Source organism: Emydura macquarii, unplaced genomic scaffold (genome assembly GCF_026122565.2).
Source record: "Emydura macquarii macquarii isolate MOO-44397 ecotype Brisbane River unplaced genomic scaffold, CSIRO-AGI_Emac_v2 contig_1713, whole genome shotgun sequence".
NCBI classification, from domain to species: domain Eukaryota; kingdom Metazoa; phylum Chordata; order Testudines; family Chelidae; genus Emydura; species Emydura macquarii.
The window spans coordinates 62,085-77,336 of NW_027131850.1; the positions used below are offsets into that span (position 1 = coordinate 62,085).

The 15,252-nt window shown below is 40.8% G+C and overlaps 1 protein-coding gene across 1 annotated transcript in view; it reads right to left on the reverse strand.

Moving 5' to 3' along the window:
* DGLUCY (D-glutamate cyclase) overlaps positions 1–12,538 on the reverse strand; it is a 64,591-nt gene extending 52,053 nt beyond the window's left edge. The window contains exon 1 of the mRNA XM_067556312.1: positions 12,361–12,538. The gene's annotated coding sequence lies outside the window, so the exon portion shown is untranslated. The remainder of the gene's footprint in view (positions 1–12,360) is intronic.
* Positions 12,539–15,252: the final 2,714 nt, after the last annotated feature.

Here is a 15,252-nt window from a genome sequence, read left to right on the forward strand (position 1 = left end):
AAGGGTCAATTTGAAAACTGCAAGATATTGAATGAATTATTTCTATGGTGCTCCCAATGGCTTAATGTTTAAGTATTCATAGGTATATATGATCTAATCTAAGGGCTTGTCTATTTTAGGAAATTTCATACACATAATTCACCAGAGGTGGAGCTTCACTGGAGGGAGCAATGGTGGAAGTTAAAGCATAGATAGGCCCAAGTCACTTTTACCTCTGTCATACAGGATGGTATCATCTAATTAGGGTCTAATTGAGCCCCATCTGTGCTAATCTTCCATTGTTGGTCCCACTGCAGACCTGCACCAGTGGTGAATTATGCCTACAGAGTTTACTAACGTGAACACAGCCCAAAAGACTCTGCTGCTTAACTTCTGAGTTGGTTAGAAACTTTTGACCAAACTAAATTTCTATGAAAAACAAACTAACTTTTTTGAAAATTTTCTCTTTTTTTATTATCCATACTAGCCCTGTAGAACACAAAGCTACTGAATTTAATGAAAGTTAAGAGTACTCAGCAAATTGCAACACTGGGCTGCAAGTTAGGCTGAACATCAAACATTAAGCTAAGGTAAATACCAGGGCTTAATTTGTAATGAAGGAGGTGCCTGGGCTCAAACAATTAGGTGACAAGATTACACTCATAACTGATGCAGCAAATCCAGAGGTGCTAGGACTCAGCCCTGGAAAGCTCTGGTACAAATTAAGCACTTGCAAATACTCATGTAAGCAAAATTATTAGAGCTGTGAAAAACCATTGCTTCCCTTCCGGAACCCCAATGCATATCTTCTCAGGTTCAGTTCAAACCACTTAGTTTCACCTGATTTCTCCTTTATAAAATTATTTATGCAGTCACTCTTAGGACCAGCTTAAATGGGATAAACCCTTTAAAATGGTTTATCTGAAATAGTATAATAGTGGTGCAGTCTTTGGCACTGAAATATCCCTTGTATCAGACAAAAGGCCATAAAGCCTCTTTAATGCTGAGGGATTCAGAAACTTGGGAAGTTTCATTAACTGTCATGGAACTGTCACTGAAGTAGTCACCACGGGCCAGATTTATGATGATATTTAGATACCTAAAGGTGAAAATAGGTGCCTAGGCTGGAATTCAGAAGGAGGACTTAGGCACAGCAATGCTCAGTCTAACTTTTAGGTGCTCTGCTGCCAAGTGGAATTTAGAACCCAAGTTAGGCAACCAGGCTCCCCATGGGGAGAATTGGGTGCTTAAAATTAGGGATTCACAGAAGCTAACAAGCTGAGCAGAGAACTGCCTAAACTAGCCAGTATGAAATACTGAGGAGAGAGGTATGGCCCTAGTCCTACCACAAAGGGAGTTAGGTACAGTCTCCACTTGGTTTTCACAGATGTGAATCACCTCCTGATGTTAGGCATTTAAGCTAGGCCAGTCCTTTCTCAAGAAAAACTGAGAAGGTGGTGGTGATGATGTGGCCTACATTTTGCCCAGTAGTTAGACAACTCGCTCATAATGTAAGAAAGCCAGCTCCAAATCCCCACTATGCCTAATATGGAGCAAGGACTTGAACCCAGGTCTTCTATTTCCCAGGTGAGTGCCCTAATCACTGGGCTCTGGGTGGCTCAGTCTATCCTGTTTGTATAAAATATTTAAATAGGCACTGGAGCAGGGAACTTGAACTCCTCTTAGATGAGTGCTCTAATCACTGGGCTATACAGTCAGTCTCTCTTTCTCTCTCTCTGGACCAGACAATAGGTGAAGGAATATAAGCCCACATTAGATTTGTGTGAATTATGGTTTTAAATTGAGTTTGGATATTAACATAAGCAATAGGACAACGGCATGTGACCAAAAAGAATGAGATGATGAGAAAGAAGAGTTGTGTTAAACTTGAAGTGAGCCTTTGAAATACCAATGTTATCTTATTTAAGTTTTGGATTATAGTAATAGAAATTAATCATGCTTAATTGGGCATCAGGTGCACTAAATTGGCTATATAAGAAACTGCTTTCTTCTAGCCTTAGCTAAGGTTGGACAATTGGCAATGACATCTCTTGCTTGACAAAGGGTAAAGAGAGTAAACTCTTAAAGGGTTCATTGCTAATACCTGCCTGAGCAAGCTGGAGCCAACCATTATGGTTCCTAACACCTCTGGGTCTTATCAAATGCTTATAAATGTATTACAGTTTGGATGTACTAAATTGCTTATTTAGGCATGTTTAGAGCAATTGTATAAATGCCATCTGGCCTTTGAATTTAATAAAGGATTTTATGGTTAAATTAGTGTCATGGTAAGATCCTGCGTAAATAATAATTCCAGCACCCTACTTTGTATTTCCTACTGGGGCGTGTTGAGTTAGGCACTGAGCTGCTTGGTGGATTCAGGTCTGAAGAGACTGTGCATGTCTACAAATAGAAATCTAGGTACCATGGGGACTTTACCAGTGAAAACTTAGGTGCTTAGGAAAGTTAGGTTAGGCAAGAGTGAGCAGGGATTTTGAGAATCTAAATTAGGACTTAAGTGCCTAAAGTGGCAGTTAGGTCTGAGTCCCCCTGCTGAATTCCATCCCAAAGGGATCCATAGAAGCACCTAAGCAGGTTAGGTACCTAACTCCCATTAAAATAAAAAACAAACATTCCCAACCTTAGATATAGTTAACAGTTAGGGCTTTGATATTAGGAAGGAATGGGAGAGTGTTAGCATTTGAAGGAAGACTGGTTAGGGAACTTCTTGTTATAGGGAAAACAGGTCGTCAGAAGGGTTTAATCAGCTTAAAAGAAACATGTATGTGCATAGACCTTTGGGGCTTGGTGTGTGTAGCAAGGTGCAGTGGCCTTCCTCCGAGTCTGGGCCCGAGGAAGGGCTGTGATGCCCCTGCTGGACAGACCAGAGAACTGCAGGCCTCAGGTCCTGGGAGAAGAGGGGCAGAGCCAACACAGGAAAAGGAAGTAGAAAAGGCCAGCCTAGCAGCTGAATCAGGAGAAGCTGCTGGGAATAAGCAGCTGGGATCTTGTTGTGAAGAGCAAGACATCAAGGTTCACTCATGCATGTGTCAGAATGTTTAGTTATTTCTATTCAGAGTTTTAGAAATATTTAAGCAAACCTGTACCTTATCCTGTCTAGGCACAAGATCGAATGGCATGACAAGTTTTACAGAAGTTTGCTCACTAAGCATAAAAATTGTTAGATTAGCAGGATGTATGTAAAGAGATTAACAACTCTCTCTCTGTCCCCCTTCCAACCAAACACCAGCTTTTTCAGGTATCAGGAAGATCAAATTAACTGTAGGTATTTTGAGTGGAGCCAACTTCACTCTGGAAAATATTGTACAAAATGTTCCATTCACGTTGAAGAAGAAAGCTGTACAATAACCAGTATTTCATTTTGGACTCTAGGAAAAATATTTCATATTCAGTGGCAGACTGTGTTAAAGTGACCTGTTCTTAGTTACAATGGTTACTCCAGAATTATTATCATAACAGAGCACAGCTTTGCCCCAAATGAACAACTTCTTATATTTCAAGATATAATATATACTATATGGAATAGATTAAAATTTTGACCTACGGTATGATTTATACATGCTTCTCTAATATTATCTAGTATACAAGAGGCCACAAATCAGTGTACTGAAAAATATGAACGGGGTTGTCTAGGGAGTAGTCTGTGTGTGTATATTAAATAAAACAGTGACTAGTTGAAAATATTAACAAGAAAATGTACCTACAACTTATATACACTGTGTAGGAATGTCACATGTCTGAACAGCTTTCCTTAAAAGAAGAGAGAGATTGATGCACTTCAGTGCTCCATGTCCTGTTTCTAGTGGACACACATTCCCATCACAAACACCACCACCCTGGCAGTCTCGGGAAGAAAGTCAAGCATGCACATGAAGAGTTGGTTTTCATCAAGGCACATTAATAGGAAGCTCTTTGAGGGCAGAGACCATCTTTCTGTTCTGTCTCTATATACTGTCTAGCACAATGGGGTCTTGGTCTATGACGGGCTCCTAAATGCTAATATAATACCCTTAGTGTGGAGCTAATATAATACAAATAGTGTGAAGAAACCTTTTAACTATACTGTACACCTGTTCTGTGACTGAAACCACAAGCATATGCTTTTACTGAACTGTCCACTGAAGACCACCTCCAATATGCAATGACATGTTTTATGAGATCACTTTAAACCTAAGAACATAACAGCTATACTGGTCAGACCAATGGTCCATCCAGCTCAGCATCCAGTGGCCAATGCCAGGTGCTTCACAGGCAATGAACAGAACAGGTAATCATCAAGTGATCCATCCCTTGTTGCCCATTCCCAGCTTTTGGCAAACAGAGGCTAGGGGGACACTTCAGGGCATGGTTTTGCATTCCTGCCCATCCTGGCTAATAGCCATTGATGGCTGCATCCTCCATTAACTTATCTAGTTCTCTTTTGAACCCAGTTATAGGCTTCACCTTCACAACGTCATCTAGCAAAGAGGTTCCACAGGTAGACTGTGTTTTAGGAAGAAATACTGCCTTTTGTTCATTTTAAATTTGCTGCCTACTAATTTCATTTGGTGACCGCCCGGGTGCTTGTTTACAAGGAGTAAATAACACTTCCTTATTTACTTTCTACACACCAGTCATACATAGATTTATAGACCTCAATCATATCTCTCCTGCCCTTAGTTGTCCTTTTTCCAAGCTGAAGTTTCTCTCTATTCTTGATTATAACTGTGATGGACATATCTGAGAAGACAAAGACTGTCTGGCTGTCTGAAAAAATGATTCTTTCCCTCTCTAAGGTGGAAGTTGTCAAGATTTTTTTTTCTGCTACTTCTAGAAATTTGTGACCTGATTAGCAGAAATGTTGACCCACTCCCACCATTCAGGGACCTCTGAAAATTAGGCCATTGGCATTTACAAGTTCCACAACTCAGATTCATGTGACCTGTAGAACACTTAGAGCTGCCTAAGAGCTTGCATTATGCTTAAACTTAAGAAAAAAATTTACAAACCATATAGGATTTTGTAAAAGTTTCAAATGTTGGTTAGCTGTGGGGTTGTTATTTAGGGCATGACGCAAAGCGAAGTTAGACAAAAGCTTTTCACTGACTTTAAAGAGGGTTGGAACAGGTTCTCTATCAGGTGTCTTTCTAGTTATATAGCCAGTTTTTATAAGAAAGTTTAACCAGTTGAAATCTGAATTCTGGCATATAAGTGATGTAGTTGGTAACATGACCCATAAGGAACAAACACCTTTCCCTTTCCACAGAAAGTTAAATTCAGAATTAACTTTTGAAGGTTCTGTATTGTCCCCACCCTAGTGGCAGAATTTTCCTTCTCACTCCATGCTGGTGGCTCTTTTGCATCCTAAAGGGTTACTTTTCCCCTCCTCACTTTCCGCCACCATTCCTTCTCTGACCAACAATGTAGCCATCCACTTAATGACTAGATGAAACATTGCTGATTGTTAGTGCTGCTACTCAACTGGATTAAGAGGCTGTGTGTATATCTATATCTATATCTATATACTAATAGGTGATCAACAAATGTGTGTGCCTCCGTTCCCCCTCCACGGCAATCCTACACCCGACTGGCCAGGAGAGTCAGAATCTTTCTCATATTTACATTACATTTCAAGAAATCTTTAACTCCTAAACTATTTTTAGGAATCTAAGAACTGCCATACTAGATCAGATTAGAAGTTTGTTTATCATCTTTGCAATGTTGTTCTCTTCCTTAATTGTTCCTTTAGCTCTTTGATAGTTTAGTAGATGCAAACTTGCTTTTGACATAAGAACTGTTTTTTCTCCCTTTATTATTTGCTCTTCAAAGCCCCTCTTAGCTCTATTTTCATTTTATATTTTACTAGCCACTTCTGTTGGCTTCACTATCATTGGATCTCCATTTTCTGAAGGATCTTGGTTTGTCTAGAATAATCTCTTGAACTCTACCATTTAATCAATTTTCTTTCTTATCATTTTGCTCCCTTTTTCGTTTAGGGATATATGTGCTACCTGTGACTCTTATGATGCACTCAAGTGGCTTCCAGGCTGAGTCAAAGGATTTTAATTTCCTTATTTTTGACTTTAGGATCACTTTGAACAGCTTCTTCTTCCCCCCCCCCCCCCCAACCCCTCTTTTCTGGAGTTTAGAGTCAAAATTGTGGCAATTATAGGTATGATTCCTCTGAAGAGGATTTTGAAGTTGATTATATTAAGATCATTATTACGCAGTGGCTCAACAGCAGTTACATAATCAACCAATTCCTGTCTGTTTCTTAGAACTAAAGGCAGCTCTACATTACTGCTTAAGTCAATCTAACTTATATTGCTCAGGGGAGTGAAAGACACCCCACCGAGCAACACAAGTTACAGCAACCTAAACGCTGTCCCCACGGGCACTCTTTGGCTGGAGAACGTCCCTCGCCAACATAGCTTCCGCCTCCTGTGGAAGTGGAATAATTATGCCAATGGGAGAGCACTCTCCCATCAGCATACAGCGTCTTCACCAGACATGCTACACCGCTGCAGCTGTATGAGTGCAGCTGTGCTGATGTAGCGCTTCTAGTGTAGACCTGCCCTAAGTTGAGAATCACTTCACCTCATGAGCTCTAGAACTACTTGTTCCACGAAGTAATTGTTTAAGTTATTGAGAAATTCCTTCTGTAAACCTTGAGTGGTTATGACATTTGAGTAAGTTAAATGTGGGTAATTGAACTTGCCAATTATTGCTGCTTTATTGGACTTTAACATTGTTCACTCAGTAGCCTTTTCCTGGGAGGCTGGTAGTATAACTCTGGTAAACTATTTGTACTTTTATCAGTTGAGAATTATAATTATATAGATTTTAAAAAGTTATATTTTATATTTATATTTTAAGTATTTATGTGAAGGGAGAAGCAATGTGCACAAAGAACAGGAGCAGTAGGACTAAAGTAAGGTTGTGGTGTGAAGATTTAACCCACAGCCAATAACAAATCTTTATTACTTATACTAATTTTTTTAAGAAATGACCCATTTCCTGACAGAGTTTTACCATTTCCGTTAGAATTATTCAGGTTTGGATTAATTTCTTAGCAGTAATCTCTGCTTTCACAGTATTACACTAAGTGGTTTTAGAAAGAAGAGAACTGGTGAGTGATAGGTCAGATAAGGAAGAAAATATGCTTTAAGCAGCATATTTACATACTCAGTCTGTTTTTGTGACAATCAGAATGCAGTTTGGCTACAGCCTCAAGAAATACGTCTGTAAAAAGACTACATAAGAACTGGAAAAATTAACAGTGTTAGCAAACTATTGTACTATATTCTCACACACAAATTTCATTAATATGGAACTAAGGTTGCAGCTCTTTGATTCTGTTGTGTGGGAAATGTTACCTTAACTCTTAATTTCTGGGTTTCCCAATATGTTATTTTTATTTTTTGGTAATATTCACATCAGGCGCTAAGGGCCCTTACCAATATTTTCTGTCTTCCTACATTTGAGCTTTGGGAATTAAATGGATGTTCTGGAAGGACACAATGAACAAGACCATATTAAATTCCTGCATCCTTAAATCTTCATTAGTGTGCAGGTCTGTGTGGTGTTTCTCTCCCAACCCCAACCAAAGTAAACTTCCCCACAAAGAGCAAGGGGAACCCTGGAATTCTTTTTCACCTCTACCCCCATCAATAATCAGAGCAGTTGTGCATCTGTGAGTTGTCTGAGGTGTTCAGCTGCAGCTCTCTTTCTTCTGTTTACCAGTTCCAGCAGGACTCTGTACAAAATGTTAATGTTACATGTAGTGCTCACAGCAGCCTGGCATACCAACTCATAGAATCAAAGGAAGTCTAACAACTCTTTAACATCTGGGTTCTGGAACTGGTTCTTAGGGTGGACTCTAGAGCTCAACAGAAGTCCAGTGATAAGTTTCATGTGGATACTGCCCACAGTACTTTTCCCTACCTCTGTGCAAACAACCAAAGTAAAGTAAACATTGTAAAAACAGGTAATTATCATGTAGGTGGGGAAGTTATAGCTTCATGACCCACTTTACCCAGATTTGCAGCACACACTCACTACCAAGCCTTGCACTGCCTTACCAGTGTTTAGGATAATATGGTTATATATGTTAATATTAGAGGAGGTTGAAAATTGTTTTAAGAAATCCTATTGCTATCTCAGCTATGGTGTGGCTATATGCCACCCCATATCACTGCATAGAAAAAAAGTGTTTTATACCAAACATTTTTCTTCTTTTGCAACAACGCCCTAATTCATTTGTTTGCATACAGAATCATGCCACATAGCACATAGGAAATTTTTCAGTCAGTTTGATTACTCCACTGACTAAATTAATGCAAGAGCATAGCTTCCATAGCAAGGGCTGGCTTTTCCTCTCCAATCCACAAAGGAGATCCCTCAAGGCTTACTCTGTTCAACCTACAGATGTGGACTCCCTTTCCTACTCTCCCATCGTTCCTTCCTGGTTCTCAAAACTGGGGTTATTTTCATGCATTTGATTATAATCTACCTTTTGTCTTGGAGGGGTCTAGTTCTAAACCTTCGACTTTGTTATGTGTGTGTTGGTGTAAGGAAGTCTTCAATTTATTTCTAAAATAACAGCTGTTATGCCACTTTTTCCACAGTATACTCACTGCCTCCATTCACTGGTCACATGGAACACTCATTTCAGATAATAATGTTTGTGTAAGAGCCATTGTAGACTACCCCTGAATCTATTTCTTTTTAATCTAAACTCTCTGGGGCAGGGACTATCTCTTGCCACATGCATGTACAGCATCAATCAAAATAGGGTGCTGACCTTGGTTGGGGCCTCTTCAGATACTGCAATACAAATATGTAACTACATACAAAAAACCCCCAAAACCCTAGAGGAATATTAAGGTTGCAAAGTCAAGCATTCAAAAATTAGTAAATGTCAGAATTAAGGTTGCCTAAGTAGCCTTAATTCAGTCCCCTTATGCATATGCATTATTATATGGTCTTTTATTACGCAATCAAATAACTTTTTCTACAGAACCTTTGCCTCATTTTCTGAAATGGCTGAACCACTTTAGCTGATATATCTTGACGTTGTGAAGGACATGACTATAATGCGATTCAAAAGGAATTACATAAGTTCATGGAGGATAGGTCCATCAATGGCTATTAACCAGGATAGGCAGGGATTGCTGTTTGCCAGAGGCTGGGAATGACCCATGGGATGGATCACACTATGATTATTTGTTCTATTTAGTCCCTCTGAAGCACTTGGCATTGGTCACTATTGGCAGACAAGATTCTGGGCTAGAAGGACCATTGGTCTGACCCATTATGGCCATTCTTATGTTCTGTTTGCAAACTTTAACTGTTCAGACTGAATTTTTTTTAAAGCTATAAACATTTGAAAACAAGATCTTGTAATGGAAAGTATTTTGCTCACTTAACTATACGTGTTGCTATTATCTCTGCCTATAATTTTATCAATGTAGGGACAAAGGGGACATGGCTTGCACCTCTCTTTGGGGCTGCTAGGGGCCAGTTTAGCTCCAGTGCAGGCTAGAACAGCCATCACATTGCCCTAAGTTGTGCTCCTTTTACAAGGGTCCAACAGGCCATTGCTGGGCAAAGTATAACCAAGTTGCAATTCTGCCACCATAATGCCCCCTGCACCTGGGACTGCTGCAGAAGTACGACATAGCTGGCAGTATTCACTGCTGGTGTAAAGGGGCCCACTAAAGTTACAGACTCAGAATTACAGATGTTTTTAATTTTAATGTAAAATATTTTCTAAACAGATTAAAAATATTGTTCTCTATACTGAATGTCCATATATAACAGATTTGCTGATACAAGAGTGGTTGTCTCTGCATCAGAAACTTTTTTGGTCTTTTCCAAGCTGTTCATGCAAAGCCCTTTACTATTAAGCAACACCAACTTCAAAATGACATCTTTGTCAGAAAATTATGTATTTTATAAACTGAAAACCAAGACTGTGTATTTGACAGGACTTTATATACTTTCTTTCTTTCCAGTGTAAAGTCAATAAGGCATTCCATCCATTAGGTTGTTGGGTGTGGGCGGACTCCTATATCCACCTGGGACACCACTGAAGTTACTAGGGCTCCATATGGGTGCAGGATTGCATCCAAACAGAATAACTTTCAGGATAGGGGCCTTAATCACTCTCTCTCCCTTTATAAGATGCTTATAAATATCCCCAGAGGAGCAGACAAACCCTTATGAATATTTTTCAGAAATTAAAAAAAAAAATCCAACCAACAGTGCTATTTAAATAGTATGCATTCATCAGAAAACAGAGTTATCTTGAACTTCTTTTAAATTGATATTGTCCATTTAAAAAGAGACATCAGTGCCTGGCTGTGTGTATTAATATAAACTGTAAAGCAGCAAAATGTGAAATAAGAGATGGACTACCAGAAGTATGTTTATTTTATTGGAGTCTATCAGAATTGAGCTTTCTGTCTGAATTGAACAGAACTGTCAAATATGATTAGTGCCATTGACAGTAACAATGCAAATTAGCATTTTATTATACATTCAGTCTCTAACAGAGAAAGCATGAACATGAGCCAGTATGCAGGAAGAAGCCAGAAGAGAGAGACGTAAATTCAGAAGAAGGAAAGAAATAACTTATTTATACCTGGTTTTAATACACAGAAAAGGAAAATCAGAGAAGCAAAGGATATAGTAATGGATAAAGGAAACCAGAATATAGGAATATGGATAGCAAAAGCACTCTATCCAATACAGCTAAGAAATAGGATGAGCTAACAATAAAACCTGAGATGTTTGTAAAATAATGTGAGGAGCATTGGCATCAAAATGGAGGCACTAGATCCACCAGTGCAGTTTGTGAAACCCAGTATAAGAGGGCTAACAGAAATATGGCAGAATAGCAGTCATGACTGGAATACAGGTATTAAAGGGTATGTTCAGTTCAGGAGAGGGAGAGAAGTAAAGATGGTGAGGTCGCGTTGTATATCAATAATGTGATAGATTGTAATGAAACAAGAAGGGATAACCAAACAGAATCCATTTGGGCCAAAATAACTTTGGGAAGAACTGTAAAAGAGGCTCTATTGCACTAGTGTTAGGGATTTGTTATAGGCCTCCAGGGTCAGCTCTGGACAGGAATAGAAGTCTCTTTAATATTATTAAAGAGAGAACTACTACTGCAAATTGTCATTATGGGAGACTTACTTCCAAGCTATAGATTGGAGAAGAATCTACTAATAATGGTAGGTCCCAGTGAGGCACTAGATGACAGGTTTCTTCACCAAACAGTAACTGGACAACAAGAGGTGATGCTATTTTAGACTTGGTTTTGGTAAACAATGAGGTGATTATAGAAGAGCTGGTCATAGCATTGGATTCAGTGATCATGAGGTAATCCAGTTTAAACTAAATGGAAAGGGAATAAAAAACAGGTTTAGTAATAGGTATTCAATTTCAAAACAGCAGACTTTGAGAAACTAAGGGAACTAGTTAGTGAAGTCAAATGGATGGAAGAGTTTAGGGACTTACATTTGTAAAAGGTTTGGAATTTCTTTGTCAGAGGTGCAAAAACTTAAAGGGAAATGCTCCAGCGTTAACTCTATGAACAACCACCTCAAAAAGGATACTAGGAGTAAGAAGGGAATGTACAAGGAACAGAAGAAGGGATACATCTGCAAAGAAAGCTACAGCTTGGAAGTAAAAAAGTATAGGCATAAAGTGAGAATTGCCAAAAATCACGTTCAGTTTTGCTCACATAGTGCTCCAACTGCACAATCAGTACTCAATAAATTTTATAGGGAGGTCCACCATCTTGTCAAACTCTGATTAGGGAAATGAAGTAAAATGTGAGCCGACCTGTAATTCTAACCAGCAGATGGCATAGTAATACACAACAGCAAGTCTTTCAAATGGTACAGCAAGGACATGAACAAAAGATAACAGACAGCATGACTGAAAGCAAGTGTTTCAATACATAACTATACATTTAATGCAGCTGTACCTTATCTTTAACAGAATTTTCTCTGGGTCAAAGGGAAACATAGGAGTCTGCCTGTCTGGTGGCATATTGTTTCCACAATGTAAAGGCTGTGGAGACCAAGTGAAGGTGGAGGCCTAAAATGATTTTAAACAGATAGTTCTTGTATTCTTAAAAATTAATCAAAAATCAGTTTCATATTAACATCTTCCACCCCACTTAATATAAAAATGAACCAAATTACATAACTCAGATACATGTTCATTAACTGATGTATTTCTGTAATGAGTTCTCCTTTCCAACACCATGAAATATTCTGAGAGTATATTAGCACAGAACAATCTCCATCACATTTAACAGTCCTGTAGCAACCAATCTAACATAGTGTAAATAAACACTCTTACTTTTTGTCTGGCCTTCCACCTATTACAAAGGCTGTTTTATCTTCAAGTAATCACAATCTGTCTTCCAATTTACCCTGTCTCTTATTGCTTCCCAGAAAAGAATCTAATGCTCTTTTATATTTGCTACGACTCTGATTAAACGTAGAGGAATGACAACTTTGCTGTGACACCATGCAGTCTGAGTCTCTTACTAGCCGATTTGGTCTCTTCCTGCTTCCTCCTCCTTAGGTTACATGCAAACAGGAAACGCTAAGCCACATGTATTTAAAGACATATACACACTCATTACAAAACTACATCCATCATCCTTACCTCTCCGCCACCAGCAATAGTCAAACAGCCTGTCCAATTAAGCCTGCACCGACAACTTGCCAGGAGACTGAATGCTGCACGCAGTCTGTATGCAACTGAACAGACTGCAGCTAACATTGAGTTAATATTAAGTGCATCTTACCGATACTACAAATCCTAGCACCATAGGTAACCAGAATGCCTGATTCATTAGAAATGCCTCATGTTTTGAGACCAAGTGTTTTAAAAAAATCATGAGTCAGACCTCAAAATATCATAATTGGCTTAAAAATCTTGGTTTTTAAAGTAATTATTGGGTTCTCTTTTTATTTTCATTCCAGTTTCAAGCCTTTAGAGTATATATCCTTCACATTTTCAAGCTTTCCTCCATAACTGTGAGGACCAGTAACTATTTTAAAAAATTAAAGCTGACATCTTGATACTTGTAGCAGATCTTTCAGAAAAACACCACGTTGTGTGAGACTCACAGTAAAAGAAGAAGAGATGGCAACACTGTCATAGGGCAAAGATTGATTATATTGAAACTGGGACCTTAACCTGTTGCAACATAAGCCTGGGACAGATGATTTTCTGTTCTGTTCTTGAGCCTGGTATCATACATTGGTTCCTACTCTAGCTGCATCCCAGGAGCTGTCCCCCAATCCTGTGTACTCTCAGCTATTTTCAATTGTAGGAAAAGCATCTGCGTCTGCTACCCTGCCAAAAAGAGCGGGGAGAAGCAGTTTCAATTCATATACTGTTTGGACTGGCTTAATTGCTGATCTTTGTGCTCTTCAGGAAAGCCAAATGAGGTGAGGTGGAGTATGTGCCACAACATATTGTCTCCAGTCACCATACTGCTTAGGTTGACATAGCAAATTATTTACTGGGAGCTTGAAGTCTTGTAGCCATAGTATATGCACCTAAGTAAATAGATATGGGCCATGCTACTGTGAAAGAGAGGGTACATTGCACGCTGGGGGACTTGGCTTTGCTGTGGGTTGTGCTATCAGGATCAAGATAGAGCACTAGATTATGATACATCCCTGGGATGGATCTAGGACGTTTTACACCAAATATTGTTGCAGGGATTGCAACAATTGCAATTGCTCTGGGATTGATATAGTACACTGCATATTGGAACCTGACTTTTTTTTGCAGGTCATGCTGCTAGGACTGAGTAGTCTCCTTAAAACTCATCTCTACTAGAGAGCCTACAACACACTTGATTTTGAAAGGCTAGCCAGCTCAGCTGGTGTGCTGTGACTTACTGATCCTCCCACCTCCTTGTTGCACTCAACCCTTGACTCAGGTCTCTGGGATAGGGGCCAATTCCTAAGACAGTGGTTCCCAACCTTTTTTGCTCGAGGGCCACAGATATCATTACCTGAAGGGCCACCAGTCTTCACCAGCAGCCCTCCCTCTGTCCCCCCACTGCAGCCACACAGAAGGAGTTCAGCTAGGAGGCTGCCTCCCTCCTCATTAATCTCCTGTGCCCCTGGCTGTAGCAGGGAAATTGCATGCATCCTGTAGCCCCGTGCACTGCAGCTGGGTCTCTTGGCAGTGGCTCCCTTCTGTTGCCAGGGGGATGGATGACCAGCGCTCCCCTCCCCCTGGCTCCAGCAGAACACCAGCACCTAATGACTTAGGCAGAGCATTTTGCCATTCTCCCTGCTACAGCCAGGGGGAAGGGAGTGCTGATATCCCATCCCCTTGGCTGCAGCAAGGCCCCTGCACCGGTCTTTTATCCACAGCAATGCGCTCTGTCTGGGTAGTTAGGCAGCAGCTCCCTTCTGCAGCCAGTGGGAGGGGAGCGGTGGGCTACTTTGAAAGGCTCCACGGGCCACTTTTGGTCTGCAGGCCACAGGTTGGGAACCACTGCTCTAAAGGGTAACACTAATGAGAAGTTGGCGGATGGCGCTGTGCCTTGGGTGGCCTCTTCAATGCTCCTGTCTCGCTCTTTGGCCCTTTCCCATCACCAAACACTGGGAACCCTCTTCTCTCTCGCCTCCCCCTCAGCTCCAGGAAGTGGTGTAACCCTTCCCTTCTTTCTCCCATCTCTCCCATTAGGTCTCCCATCTCCTCTTTCCAGGGGTAGAAGAGCCAGGGACTCCTGCCTGACGGGGGTAAGAACTTCTTCCCTTCACCCCCTACCGCGCCCCTCTCACAGCTACATAACTCGGAGCCGGCGGGGGCGCTCCGGGCTCCCTTTCTCAGCCTAGAATGACTGACAGTCCCAACGAGTCAGTCAGCATCCTCCTTTCGTCTCTAGGCGACCTAGAGCCCGCCCACTTCAGGAGGCGGGAGGGAATGTTTACAAATAAAACGGGGGATGGGCGGGGAAAACGGGAGAGGGGAAGAGGGAGGAGCAAGCGATTACGGCAACGCGTGAGCCAATAGGGCAGCGCGCCACTCGGCGTATAGGGGGAGGGGATGTACTGTCCAACGGTTTCTAGCCAACCGTCGCTCCGCTATGCGGGTGAGCGCGCCAATGAGCGCACAGGTCTTCACCGTTCCTCTCTAAGGGCTGGAGTAGAGCCGTGGAGGGAGGGGGGAGACAGAGCCGGAGAGGGCAGTGGATTGGTGTCCCCCTCCCCCTCC